The following is a 12201-nucleotide window of genomic DNA, read 5'->3' on the forward strand; positions in this document are numbered from 1 at the left end:
GAGTCAGTTCACTTGCAAGGAGCCATGGCTGTTGTGAAGATGCAGTAGAACCATGTGCATCATCCTGAATTACCTGGAGGAATAGTAGGATAAATATGCTGTAATGATACCTATAAAATACCTGCAGCTGGAGGGTATGGCCAGTTAAGCTGGTAACTTCAAGTTATCATTCAATAAGCTTGCTGCTGCTGCATTCATGTGATAGTAAAACTCTGTTCACCAGAGCAGAACTGTGATAGTGATTTTGCAGAAGCAAAGTATCATTTATTTATTTTTTTACAACTATCCTGGGGGTATTATCCATGATCTTAACCATGTCTGCGGAGGCCTTGTGGATGTGAAGGGCTATATCCAATGTATTTGTATGCTGCTTGCATACACTTTAGTGCAAACAAAATTTATTGATGCAAACAGTGGCAACTTGGTTTGCTCTACCAGTTGTGGGCATCCCAATGGCCAAATTGGCCTTGTGGTACAAACCTATGTTGAAATAGTTGAAGAGGGTTCTTTGCTGAGAGGTTGCCACTCTTACTCATATCATTTGATAAAAGAATTATTTCACTTTGGTTTTAATAATGCATTTCCTTTTATAATTTTATTCTTTTTCAAGTTTTGTTGCCTGTAATTACCAGCTTCTACAAGCAGATAGTAATCTCTGCAATTTCAAGAACAAAGGAATAAGAAACAGTTGCTTTGTCGTGCTGTATCCTCGTTTGCATTCTTCCCCACATCTAGTCTCTAATTCTGCAATACTACCACTTGCAGCCAGATTTGAAGCACAGCAAGCAATTGCTTCCTTAATTACCTTTCTAATCATACTATATACAGGACGGTATCTCCATTTTTTAGAATGAAATTGTCTAATACAGACAATTTTCCTGCTCTTTTTCATATGTCAAAATTGCTCTGTTTGAAATCCAAGCAAGAGTTTTCCATTATCTAGAGAACGATGAGTGATCTGGAGCCCAGAAATCAACACAAGCATCACTATCCCTCTTTCCTTTAGTTTTACCTGTTGAATTGATTATGTATTTGTCTGGATTCAGACTCCTCTGCATGGGACATGTTAGCTCTCTCTATAGAGAATAAAGTTTGGGGATGTTTTCTAACCTTTGTGTATCTGGCATTAGTAATTTTGACTCACAAATGAGCAAGAATCACAGCAGCTTACATTTTTTAAGTGAAGCGTTGCACACAAGTTTGCCTTACTGTTTTATAGAAGCTAGGTTTTGGGTAGCCTGCAAGATAAAACAGTAAAATGTACACAATAGTTAGAAGGAACATAAATATGAAGTCATTGCTCTCACCCTTGTAGAATTCAAAGGCAAACTGAAGCAGAGGGCCTTCTCAGTAGTGGCACCTGCCCTGTGGAATGCCCTCCCATCAGATGTCAAAGAGACAAACAATTACGCAACCTCCTGTAGACATCTGAAGGCAGCCCTGTATTGGGAAGCTTTTAAAGACTGATGTGTTGATGCTTTCTTTATTCTTTATTGGAAGCCACCCAGTAGCAATTACTACTACTACTAAGTTTCTCCTCTACCAGCAATATATTGTTACTAGCCCCCCCCCCCAATCCCTGCTGTGCACGGGATTCCGGTGATCTTGGCCCTGAACCAGGGTCTGTGCTCCTTTGGAGAATTGAAAATGCAGTGGAGGCTGTCGTAGCTTTAAGAAAAACAGTTTATTCACATATTTACAGCTAAGGTTGGAGGGAGGGAGTCCAGATCTTACAGCATGGTCATCTCAAGAGGGCCTTGTTCCTCACAGCAGTGCAGCACTTGTGTCCAAGGCCTTTTCCCCAGCCTGCCTTCAGCCAGCCTGCCCAAGGCGGATCTCTCCTTTTGTTCTCTCTTCTTCCCAGCTCACCTTGTTAAAGACACTCCCTTCCTGTTACCTCACACCCAGTTACCCTGGGAACCTTCCAAACCCCCAGTCTCTGGGGTGGGAGTGGGGAGGATAGTTCTCTTGCATTGCCAATGGCACTCAGTGACCCTGTATCTTCTGTTTTTTCATTGCCCTAGCTTGGCCAGGTTGTTTTCCGTGGCCAGAGTAGCCCAGGAATTCCTCTGTTTCTCCCTTCACATCCCAAATAATCAAAATCCATTATTCAGTGCTATTTTTCTAGGAAAAGAGGTGCCAGAACTCACCATGAATGCCTCCTTCATTCTCTTAGAATGGCAAAGGTGCCCATCTGAGAGGTGCCAGAGCTGAGTTCCTGTGGGTTCCAGCTGAAAAAAAGCCCTGCCACCACCATTTATTCAATTCTAGGGTTTAGGGGGTCCCTCCCCAACTTATAATGCCATATAGAGTAAGCCCTCAACTAGGAAACTACCACCCAAAGTATTTTGTGTGTTTTAGCTGGAAGTTAAACTAAGTGAGCTATTAAAAGTAAAACAGTGAAATAAATTGAGCTTGACAACCAAACCCCAAAATATGCCTGAGGCCACAACAACAATATCTTTTATTATTGCTCTCTTATTTCTTCTTTCCTGTCAGTTTCCTCTCCATTTTGCTAGAGTGCATTTCTGACGGTTGATGTGTTAATGAATCTTTGCAAAATGTTATGATGGAATAGGGAACTCAATTACTACTAGCAAAAGTGCTGGTAACCATCATCTGCATTGTGCCCAGTGCTGTTTCTTACTGATACTGGCCCTCTGCTTACCTACTCTGGCATTCAAACTGGAGCAGTAAAGCAGTACAAAATGCTCTGAGGTTTCCACTCACCTGTCCACTCATCTGCTTCCAGAGCAAAGGTATTTAAAATATGTTTGTCATTGCTCTCTTTTTAATTTCTTGCAAACTATTGAGCTCTGCTTTTAGTTACATTTTTGCTAAGGTGGATATTTGTTCTGCAAAAATTTAGTCCCTAATAACTAATTGCAATTACTATGAATATTTACTTGGTGTGTGTTTCTGTGTAGGCTATTATAGGTGACAGTGAAATTTCTTATCCTCTTACTCGCCTTGGCTCGTAGTGTACAGACGATGACATAATAATAATAATAATAATAATAATAATAATAATAATTTTTATTTATACCCCGCCCTCCCGAGCCAAGACTGGGCTCAGGGCGGCTAACAACCAATAATAAGAACAAGTTCATTAAAATACAACTTAAAAAAACAAGATTAAAATACAACATTAAACCATTAAGATGCAGCCTCTTCACAGGAGGAGAAAGGAAAAAGAAAGAGGGGGAGGGAATCAAACTGATTCCAAGCCAAAGGCCAGGCGCAACAACTCTGTCTTACAGGCGCTGCAGAAAGAAATCCGATCTTGCAGGGCCCTGGTCTCATGAGACAGAGCGTTCCACCAGACCGGGGCCAGTGTTGAAAAGGCCCTGGCTCTGGTTGAGGCTAATCTAACTTCCTTAGGGCCCGAGACCTCTAGGGTGTTGCTATTTATGGACCTTAAGGTCCTCCGTGGGGCATCCATGTAACGGTTCATTTGCATAGTTCACCACTAGACCAGTGGTTCCCAATTGGTGTTCCACAGACCCCAGGACATCTGTCTAACCCACCCAAGGGGTCCATGGCACTATTTGCATAACAAAAACTACCATAGAGTTATCAAAATTTTCAAAAGCAGTACTTGGCTAATTGGGAACCACTGCACTAGACCATCACATATGTCTGGAGTAAGTGCTGAGTTGCTTATAATCACTTATTTTCATTTCACAGTATTTGTGTTAAAACCATAGAAACGAATTACCACACACAAGTCCAGTTCTAATAGTATTCCAAAACCTTGCTGATGCCACCCTTTTCAGGAGTGGTTCTTAAAGATTGGCACATTTCACACATTATGGTCCCAGTTGAAGTGCTCAAACTTCACTTATCAGCTAGCCTAATAGCAGAGAATTAAGCACCAAATTTCTGTTAGCAGGAGTTGTTGAATCAACATGTGATGTGACACTGACTTGTGATTCCAAAGTTGCTTCGCCTAAAAGAAAGGTGGTGGGTGAGAGGGAAACTGGATTTTATCCCATTATTATGTGCTCTACAATAATGTCGGCTGGTTTAATAGAGTTGCTGACTGAAATCACTAGAGAAGCAGGCTGCAGCTGCTGACCTCTGCTCTCACTGGAAGCTATAACTATAGCAACATGGAAATATTGCAGTGTTGTGATTAAGGGGTAATCTACAAAAAAAGATGACGTCATCTTGGACATTTCTACATGTCAGTAGTGAAGAGTCACTTGCAAATGTGCGATGTTCTTTTGTATCTTGGTAGGCCTAAGTTTTCCTGTCATCCTCAAATGTTTCCCTAGAACAGTCTGTTCGTTTTCACCTTTTCGACAAATAGGAATATATACAGACACACTTCCTGGATTTTCACACTGGTATTGCCTTCTAAGTTAAAACAAGATCGCCCCAAGCATTTGTTTTGTTCCTGCATTTGTTCTGTGCGGATGTTGAAATTAGATGTTGCTATGCCTTCTAGCTTTAAGATCCAAATGATTTAAGTTTTATCCAGTAAGCAGAATTGCCAGCATTCTGCCTGATTTTTAATGCTTGGACCAGCTGCTAGTCTGAAAAGAGTGCTGAGGTGTTGATGGGTAGAAGAGGAAAATGAAGTGAAATAAGTCTGAGTGAGTAGTACTGTTCCACTGATGGATGGGGAACAGGAAATATTATTTAGGGAGTACATGGATAGCACACATGCACTAAATAGCATAATAATATTACATGGCATATATATAAAAGGTACAATCAAACCTTCATGGTTAAGTATCAGCTGAGAAGTTGTCTCCCAGTCTTCCTCCTGTGCAAGTTTTGGGGTAGAAGACTTTCCCCCTTTCTTGATAATAAAAGAACCCTGGGCCATCCAGCCACACTGAATGAAGGTTCAGGAGAGACAAAAGAAACAGCACCCTCACACAGTGTGTAGTTAAACAATTTCATTTGCTATCACAAAATGTAGTGATGGCAACCAATTCAGATGACTTTAAAAGGGGATTAGACAGTTTGATGGATTATATCAGAGGTTACTAGTCATGATGACTATATGTACAGTAATGCACAGGCTTCGAGAAAGTAGTATTATATGTTTATGAGGTGTCTGCCCCCCCCTTCTAATTCCTGGACCCCTTTTTAATTCCTGAATGCCAAACACTGGATTTAGCAAAGTGTTGTAATACAGACCAAAGCATTTTTTTCGAGTTTGGGAAATCACCTGGGAGAAGGGCCATCAAGGAGAAGAAAAAGAAGGTAATGTTGATTAACAAAGCAAATAAGTGTTAGCGCTCCTTCAACTGAGAGATAGTAAGCAGAGTTGAGTTTAGGTTTGCAGTGGTAGTAATGTGAGCCCAGAGAGAAAAAGTGGCAAGCTGTTAGATGCAGCAAGCTGAGCAAAGGGATAGAGGATCATGGCTGATTTTTGTTGCCATCCTAGACAGTGTCCATGGGAAGAACCTCCTGGAGTATAATGCTGTGAGCCCCTCCATTGCAGGCTCAGTTGGTATATATTTGTAAATGAACCATGTATCCTAAAGGCACCACAGTCTCCACTGTGCCTCATTCCAAAGGAAACACGAACCCTGAGTATGTGCCTGGACCCTTGGAATTTCATACTGCTGAGAGATTGGTGTGATGTGAAACAGTATTTACCCCATAGTCAAAGACAGTAATGCATCTGAATTCCAGTTGCTGGAAACCTTAGGAGGAGGGAGTGTTTTTGTGCTTGGATTCTGCTTGTGGATTTCCTGCATGCATCTGGCTGGCTACTGTGAGAACAGGATGCTAGACTATCTGGGCCACTTGCCTGATCCAGCAAGCTCTCCTTATGTTCTCAAGTCTGGATTCAACTGTTTGAGCTGTGGTCACTTTAAACACAGCAACGCATTACATCCCTTCAGCTGGTAAAAACAACTTCCTTTGGTAGCATGGCTAGGCATTTTTTTTAGAAAACAAAACAAAACAAAACAAAACAAAACACTGCTGCACCATTAATTAGCTCTTGGTCCTTGGATCATGGTGTGTGTTGCTTTAAGTCAACAAGTCTTGCTCATTGTGCATGTAGTATGGACAGAACAGGGCTAAAAATACATTGTATGTTGTCATAGTGATGGGCTCCAATAGGAGCCAGCTACTTAAAACTTGCTAAATAATATCCTTGTGTCAGAATGACTGAAATTACTCCTGATTTCAAGTTTTCACTTAATGCAAAATAAAGTGCTTGCTGGCATGGTGCCTCTACCTTTGATCTTTACAAATGACCTGCAGTGAATTGTTGAGCATGTGAAACTGAACACAGTAAGATGTATTAAAGAGGGGGTGAATGTATGTGACACTACTTTGGAAAACCTTTAGAGCATTAACAGAATTTATGTTTTGATGGGAATTTATCCAAGGCACAGCATGGTATGCAGAGTTTGTATTGATAGACATGTGTGTAATAAAGAGCTGCTTCTGAAACATGGCAGGAAAATTGCTGCTTTCACCGTGAGTAAAAGGGAAACTCCATGAACGGTATGCTGATGCTACATTCCCTTCTCTTCCAGTTCCATTTCAAAGTGGCAATGAATAAAGGGTAGAATAATAGTTTATTCAGTTAACAGCCCTTTATGCATCTTTAAAAAAATAACAGAATTGGACGGGTCCCTGAGGGTCATCTAGTCCAACCCCCTGCAACGCAGGCACCTCAACATGTAGTCCTCCATCCAATCTGGAAACCATCCCGGACTCTGCTTAGCTTTGTAACAGTGCTAGCAGGTGTAATGCTACACTACTGTTGCATCAAAGACTAATTATTACCCCTATTTGTGTTTAAATATTTAAGCATAGTCAAGGCTTGTTTTAGTTAACAATTTTGTTTCCAGATGCTAACAGCTGTTATATGCTATTTGAAAGTGCCTAAAACCTTCATTCTAAAAGTTTATTGCCTGGTTTGATGGTAAAGTTGTTGCGACAAGGTCTTCACTTCTATTTTTTCCCATTTTAGTCTTTTTTAAAAAAGTGATAGTTTGTGCAGGCAAATCAAACATGTAGCCAATTAAAATGCTGTGCTTTATAATATGGGGAATCATGTATGTGTCTCCAGCTTTCATTTATGTATCCATGGGCGTAGCCAGGATTTTTGTTAGGGGCAGGTAGGCCTTTTGTTTAGGGTGCAGGCCTTTTGTTGGGGGGACGGGACCTCAGATAGCTATGTATTTTTATTGATTTAAGGGGGGCAGCTGTCTCTCCCTGTCCCCCCATGCTAGCTGCATTTGAGGATACAGTGGTGCCCCGCAAGACAAATGCCTCGCAAGAGGGAAAACTCGCTAGACGAAAGAGTTTTCCGTTTTGGAGGTGCTTCGCAAAACGAATCTCCTATGGGCTTGCTTCACAAGACAAAAATGTATTGCGAGTTCCTGCGGGTTTTTTCCCCTCCCCCCCCTTTTTCTAAGCCGCTTATCCGCTAAGCCGATAAGCCGCTAAAAGCCGCTAATAGCGCTAATCTGCTAATACGTCAATGGGCTTGCATCGCAAGACGAAAAACCCGCTAGACGAAGAGATTCTCAGAACGGATTCTTTTCATCTTGCGAGGCACCACTGTATTTGTTTCCATGTAGACTAGGGATTTGGATTCTTAAAAATTCTAAAATGAAGCTCGTGTAGTACTTTGTATTTTCCACATACAAATTTTTATGTTTTTAAGATCTGATGAATGCTTTGCACTAAGGGCAATCTAGTTTTTAGCTAATTTACCAAAATGAATAAATAACCTTCATTGTGGGGTTGGTACCTGTTGAGGGTTTTTTGTTTTGTTTTGTTTTGCTATTTTTGTTCAAATTTATTTGAATTGCTTTTTGGAAGTTAGTGTCATGAAGTTGTTGTTCTTGTGCTCATGAAATGTAAGGAAAGCAATACACTTGGCAGCAGCTTGGCTGCAGGAGTTGCTGGAAAGAGCTGCACAAGGAGCCTTAGGGACTCCCCTCTGGATTTGTGTAGGGTTTACTCCTCAGCCTTTTCTTCTCCCAAAGATGGCCTGCAAGGCAGCAGTGGTTTAATATCAGAGTTTTCCTTCCCCTAGATGGACTACCAGGTTGACAAGCCCCATCTGTTCCTTACTGCCCTCTACAACATGGGCAGAAACTGCCTTCTTGACTGTTGGACACACTATTGGTCTCATCTGCTCAATCCACCAGAGCTTGTCTTCGCATGCAAGGAAGTCCCTAATTCACCAAGGATCTGAAATGTATTGGCTACCCTCGCCCGGTTTAGCTTGTCAGTCAGTGCCATTTCTAGGGTGTGGCCACAGTTGCATGCTGACAGTTCCTAGGAGCTACAGGTGAGAGCTGCAGGGTGGAGACCAAAGGTGGCCAACTGCCCCAGAAGGAGCATGATGTGTATCCCACCAGAGGCACTACTCCTCCCCTAACACCCCATACACAACATCTTAATGGTGAACATCTTAATTTTAAAAACTCCGGAAAGTTACATTTATTGAAATGTAGTTAACCTGCTCCCAATGTGTAACTCTGCCTCAAACAGTTAACCATGTACTTTAAGAATGAATGTGTACATTCCTGGATAATTTGCTTGATCAATATTTTTTTATATATCATTAGTAGCAATTTAATAAACCTGTTTGTGACTCTGCAGCATTTAGAGAGGCTGATGCATTTTAGGTCTCTATCACACCCACTGAGTTTCTGTAACTTTTAAACCCAAGGCCAGGCTACTGAGGCACTTTTCAGACCATTGCTGTTTTGCAGGTGGGATTCAATCACATGCCTGCAAACTCACACCACACAATTAAAGTGGATTTGGTGCATTTCTGCAACAAATATGAAAAACCAAGCGTTTGTTTTATGGAAAGTGAAGGGTAAATGCTTTCCCCCAAAATAAATCAGAACGAATGCTTTACTAAGCAACTTGACTTACTTGAAAGGGTTGACAGCGTTATTGTGACATCAGGGCACTTCAGCTATTGATATCAAGCATGCAGGGTTATCAGGAACAATGCTCAGCGACATGCACATCTTGACATATATTTGAATCCGTAGGTAGGGACCAAAAATATGTGGGCATTATGTCCAATAAAAATCTAATTAACTTTAGTTTGAGAAGGCAAGGTTAAATGTGCTTGAGAAAGCCGTATATGATTGAGGTAGCAGTTGGTCAGCGGGCAATAACAAACCACTTGAGTTTTCAGTACATTGCTATATATTGTGCACCAAGGATGAGCCAAGGATGCTTGCAGATAGATTCTATTTTTGCAATACTTGAAGGAAAATTTAGAAATCTTATTAATTCTATTTATCATGTTATTCTTGGTGGGGGGGGGAGAGAGAGAAAGAAAGAAAGATTGCTTTACCGTCGTGACTGTTGCATGCATAGACGATCGATAGAATTACCGTATTTTTTGCTCTATAAGACACACTTTTTCCCTCCTAAAAAGTAAGGGGAAATGTGTGTCTTATACGTCTTATGGAGCGAATGCAGGCTGCACAGCTATCCCAGAAGCCAGAACAGCAAGAGGGATCGCTGCGCAGCGCTTTCTCTCGCTGTTCTAGCTTCTGGCTTAGCCGCACACAGCCTCTCCAGGGCAGGGGGAACATTCATCCCGCTGCCCCGAAGAGGCTGCGCAGCTATCCCAGAACAGTGAGAGGAATCACTGCTCAATGATCCCTCTTGCTGTTCTGCCTTCTGGGATTCAGAATATTTTTCCTTGTTTTCCTCCTCCAAAAACTAGATGTGTCTTATGGCCTGGTGCGTCTTATAGAGCAAAAAATTCGGTAATCTGAAAAAAGAAAAGAAAAAGCTCCCTAAATGCTGGTGCTAATGAGATTCCCAAGGCCATGTGGGGTAGTTAAAAATTGGCTACCTACAGTAGTTGGAAATCAGTTTTCCTCACTGGAGTTGGTAGTAAAGGGGCAAGCCTGATTAATCTCTTGTCGAGTTCCTGGTGACAGGCTAAGGTTCGTGCCTCAGACCCAATTTGGGGTAGTGGCTAGACTGCTGGAGACCAGGGTTCAAATCCTCACTTAGCCACAAAGCTTACTGAAAGGCTCAACAAAGCCCAACTAGTCTTTGCGAGACTAGCAAAAGCAGCATGGATCTGGCAGTGCAAATGCCTTTTGCATCCTGCTCAAGCCCCTCTCCTGTTGGAGGGTGGGTTAGAAGGACGCAACAGCTCACAACACTGTTGTGCCCCCCTAAAAAACTGCCCTCCAGAATGATCGCACCCCAGCCCTGCCCATGCTATGCCTCTGCTGAGGATTTGAACCGAGATCAGGGTTCAAATCCTCAGCAGAGGCATAGCATGGGCAGGGCTGGGGTGCCATCATTCTGGAGGGCAGTTTTTTAGGGGGGCACAACAGTGTTGTGAGCTGTTGTGTCCTTCTAACCCACCCTCCAACAGGAGAGGGGCTTGAGCAGGATGCAAAAGGCATTTGCACTGCCAGATCCATGCTGCTTTTGCTAGTCTCGCAAAGACTAGTTGGGCTTTGTTGAGCCTTTCAGTAAGCTTTGTGGCTAAGTGAGGATTTGAACCCTGGTCTCCAGCAGTCTAGCCACTACCCCAAATTGGGTCTGAGGCACGAACCTTAGCCTGTCACCAGGAACTCGACAAGAGATTAATCAGGCTTGCCCCTTTACTACCAACTCCAGTGAGGAAAACTGATTTCCAACTACTGTAGGTAGCCAATTTTTAACTACCCCACATGGCCTTGGGAATCTCATTAGCACCAGCATTTAGGGAGCTTTTTCTTTTCTTTTTTCAGATTACCGAATTTTTTGCTCTATAAGACGCACCAGGCCATAAGACACATCTAGTTTTTGGAGGAGGAAAACAAGGAAAAATATTCTGAATCCCAGAAGGCAGAACAGCAAGAGGGATCATTGAGCAGTGATTCCTCTCACTGTTCTGGGATAGCTGCGCAGCCTCTTCGGGGCAGCGGGATGAATGTTCCCCCTGCCCTGGAGAGGCTGTGTGCGGCTAAGCCAGAAGCTAGAACAGCGAGAGAAAGCGCTGCGCAGCGATCCCTCTTGCTGTTCTGGCTTCTGGGATAGCTGTGCAGCCTGCATTCGCTCCATAAGACGTATAAGACACACATTTCCCCTTACTTTTTAGGAGGGAAAAAGTGTGTCTTATAGAGCAAAAAATACGGTAATTCTATCGATCGTCTATGCATGCAACAGTCACGACGGTAAAGCAATCTTTCTTTCTTTCTCTCTCTCCCCCCCCCCACCAAGAATAACATGATAAATAGAATTAATAAGATTTCTAAATTTTCCTTCAAGTATTGCAAAAATAGAATCTATCTGCAAGCATCCTTGGCTCATCCTTGGTGCACAATATATAGCAATGTACTGAAAACTCAAGTGGTTTGTTATTGCCCGCTGACCAACTGCTACCTCAATCATATACGGCTTTCTCAAGCACATTTAACCTTGCCTTCTCAAACTAAAGTTAATTAGATTTTTATTGGACATAATGCCCACATATTTTTGGTCCCTACCTACGGATTCAAATATATGTCAAGATGTGCATGTCGCTGAGCATTGTTCCTGATAACCCTGCATGCTTGATATCAATAGCTGAAGTGCCCTGATGTCACAATAACGCTGTCAACCCTTTCAAGTAAGTCAAGTTGCTTAGTAAAGCATTCGTTCTGATTTATTTTGGGGGAAAGCATTTACCCTTCACTTTCCATAAAACAAACGCTTGGTTTTTCATATTTGTTGCAGAAATGCACCAAATCCACTTTAATTGTGTGGTGTGAGTTTGCAGGCATGCGATTGAATCCCACCTGCAAAACAGCAATGGTCTGAAAAGTGCCTCAGTAGCCTGGCCTTGGGTTTAAAAGTTACAGAAACTCAGTGGGTGTGATAGAGGCCTAAAATGCATCAGCCTCTCTAAACACTGCAGAGTGCTGGCCTCGCAGGAGCACTGTGAGTGTGCCCCTCAAAGCAGGGTGTTATTGGCCCCATCGGCTGGCCAGGCTCCCCACTTAGCTCCAGTGGGCAAGGGTTGTTCCGGCCGTGCACCCCACCACCATGGCGCCCCACCCTGGGTGCCAGTGAGGAACACTCCGCCACTGGCAGTCAGGCAGTCTTCTGTCTCTACATCTGTAGTTTTTTACAAGTGTGAATTCATCTGAAATTCTTTGGGGAAGAAATTACGTTGAACACAGCATCTGAAGGTTTTGAATGAAGGTCCCTGATCAACAAAATGAAGTGATGAAATTTTGGCTTTGGGTTAAA

General features: G+C 42.5%; 1 long non-coding RNA gene across 6 annotated transcripts in view; it reads left to right on the plus strand.

Moving 5' to 3' along the window:
- Window positions 1–12201, plus strand: part of LOC309523465 — a 313851-nt gene that overhangs the window by 192955 nt on the left and 108695 nt on the right. For 2 of the 6 annotated variants that reach the window (XR_014215360.1, XR_014215362.1), the window contains exon 3: window positions 5132–5217. The exons of the other annotated variants lie outside the window; for them this stretch is intronic. This is a non-coding gene — a long non-coding RNA (uncharacterized lncRNA). The remainder of the gene's footprint in view (window positions 1–5131; window positions 5218–12201) is intronic. 6 annotated transcript variants of the gene reach the window in all.

This window comes from Podarcis vaucheri, assembly GCF_965113315.1.
Source record: "Podarcis vaucheri genome assembly, chromosome: Z".
Classification (NCBI taxonomy): Eukaryota; Metazoa; Chordata; class Lepidosauria; order Squamata; family Lacertidae; genus Podarcis; species Podarcis vaucheri.